A 2,403-nucleotide genomic window follows, 5' to 3' on the forward strand; every position below is an offset into this window, starting at 1 on the left:
TTCCGGGGGGCTGTAGCAAAAGAAAGCAGAACGCCCTCTGACGTGGCCCCCACATAGCGGTGGACAGAGGCAGCGTACAGTATTGAAGTAACAAGACCAAAATAAACAGACATCTGTGAACCATTCAGATCAAAATCATCCATGAATGAAAGGAAAACTCTAACCATAAAATAATACGGACTCGGACGTTTCAAGGCCAGTTCGGTCCCTTGTTCACGGGTGAATTTTTTCGTTCTTGTCGTCGTCTTGCAAATTGCTCTTTGTTGTCGGCTTCTTTAAGGCGGCGGACCCACGGCCCGAACCATAATACCGGCAGTAGCTGTGCTAACTCTCCTGCTTGCGGTGCAAATGTTGTGTCTGTGCGCGTGCCACGTATTTCGTTATTTTGGCAAATAAATTGCCAATTCATCATAACTTTTTTAGTGTAGAATGTGATATGCATTTTTCAAAACTTAACGTACAATAACAACATAAAAAGTGCAAGTTTTTAGTTTTATGGTTCGTAGCGCCTCGCGTTACGCACCGCAAACCGGACACGTAAGCGCTTGGAAGTGTCCCAGCTGACCGGTTAACATATTTTCGGTGTTCTGAATGTACCAGGACTTTAATAAAGGGCGTCTTCGCCAGTTTCTTTCCGTGCAAAGAATATAGCAGTTGTTGAATCCGATCGTGTGACCCCCCTTCTGGACGTGTTCTACCAACGCGCAAGCCTGCAAGTTTTTCTTCTCGACGTCATACTAATGCTGGCGTAGACGTTCCCGAAAGTTTTTAGTTTCCCCAACGTAGGAGGCGGCGCAGTCACCACACGGGATCCTGCAGACGAGTCCCTGAGCTTTTTCTTTAGGTGGACGATCCTTTGGAAGCGAGAAAAAGCGTCCAATGGTGGACACCGCGGTTTATGTGTCACACTGACGCCGTAATTTCGTAAAACGCTTGCGAGAGTCTCGCTTGGGCTTTTGCTGTACGGGACGCATACGCGGTTGGGTGAAGGAGGGTGTCTTATGCTTTATAGTGTATAAGTTTTTTGTGCGGGTTGTTCGTAGAATAGACCATTGGAAAAATAGCTGCTGGTTGAGCAGAGGTTCAGAAGGCGGCAAATCTTATCGATGGAGAGGCAAATCCTCTTGGAGAGTTTGGTGTCAGACGACATTGCCGTTCTCGCTACAGACACCGCAAGAGGCACAGGCACACTTGTAAATAGAGATACCACGTCGAAGGACACGAGACTTTTGTCATGGAGCAGTCCGAGACCGGAGTTGAGCTTGCCTCTCTTCCTGCCTCGACTTGTCTGAGACTTCATTTATTAATTTATTTTACCCTCAGGGCCAAAGGCGTTACAGAGGGGAGTGGGTTTAAAAAAAACATATAGAAAAAATACACAACGGCAAAACAGCAGAAGGAGTATAGTTCTGTGAAGCAATACTTGTCTCTCCATCGATGAGATTTGCCGTCTTCTGGACATCTGCTTAACCAGCACCTATTTACCTTTCAAGGGTCGATTCTACAAACAAACTAGAGGAATGGCAATGGGTGCAGCAATTTCCGTCACCGTGGCTAATCTTACGATGAAGGCGATCAAGCGGCATGCTTTAGAGACATTCGCCCCGAAACCTAACTTGTTCTTAAGGTATGTGACGATTGTTTCTGTGTGTTCAAAACCAGTGAAATCAATAACCTTCGCCACCACTCACACTCTTAAAAAAAGGAGTCCAAAGGGAGTCGCTGCTTCCATGACTCTCTTCGCTGCCTCCATGTCTCGCTTTGACAGTTCACGGCTCTCTTAGAGAGTGAATGATTCGTGTGACTCTGTTTTGACTCTTCCCCTTCTCAACGGGAGTAAGAGGTCAGCAGCATTTGCCCTACCGAAAAAAACAGTATGAATGCTGCTTCGCGGCGTTCAGCCGGCAGCCCAAGCCTTGCCGTTTCCCTATGCACCTCTAGAAAGGGAGTCCCATACCATTTAGTTCAAAGCTTCGTCGACAACATTTTTTTTTCAATAATAATCGTGCAAAAAAAATTAAAATGGAAAGGAAAAAAAATATGCACGAAGTTTCGTCGACATTCATTTTTCTCGGAACTAATTGTAAAAAAAAACAAAAAAAAAAACAAAAAAAAAAAAACGTATGTTTATTTTTTGCATCGAATCTGGGTTCGCTCCGTATGAAGCGGACATCTTTCCACATAGCTACACCTGCGAGTACTCGCTTTGAGAATTCGTTTTATACGAGATTCAACAAGTTTCGCGTCGTGCATATTATTAGAAACCGAATCCTGCGTCTGCATTTTACATATTTCTAGAACTGTCGTGGGGTGCGTCTCTGGGAGTGAGTGAAGGTGCAGCAGCTTATTCAAGACTATACTCTGTTTCATACATAGCATGCAACGCAGTCAAAGCTAGCGCAC

The sequence above is a fragment of the Ixodes scapularis genome, unplaced genomic scaffold (genome assembly GCF_016920785.2).
Source record: "Ixodes scapularis isolate PalLabHiFi unplaced genomic scaffold, ASM1692078v2 PGA_scaffold5__190_contigs__length_132052651, whole genome shotgun sequence".
NCBI classification, from domain to species: Eukaryota; Metazoa; Arthropoda; class Arachnida; order Ixodida; family Ixodidae; genus Ixodes; species Ixodes scapularis.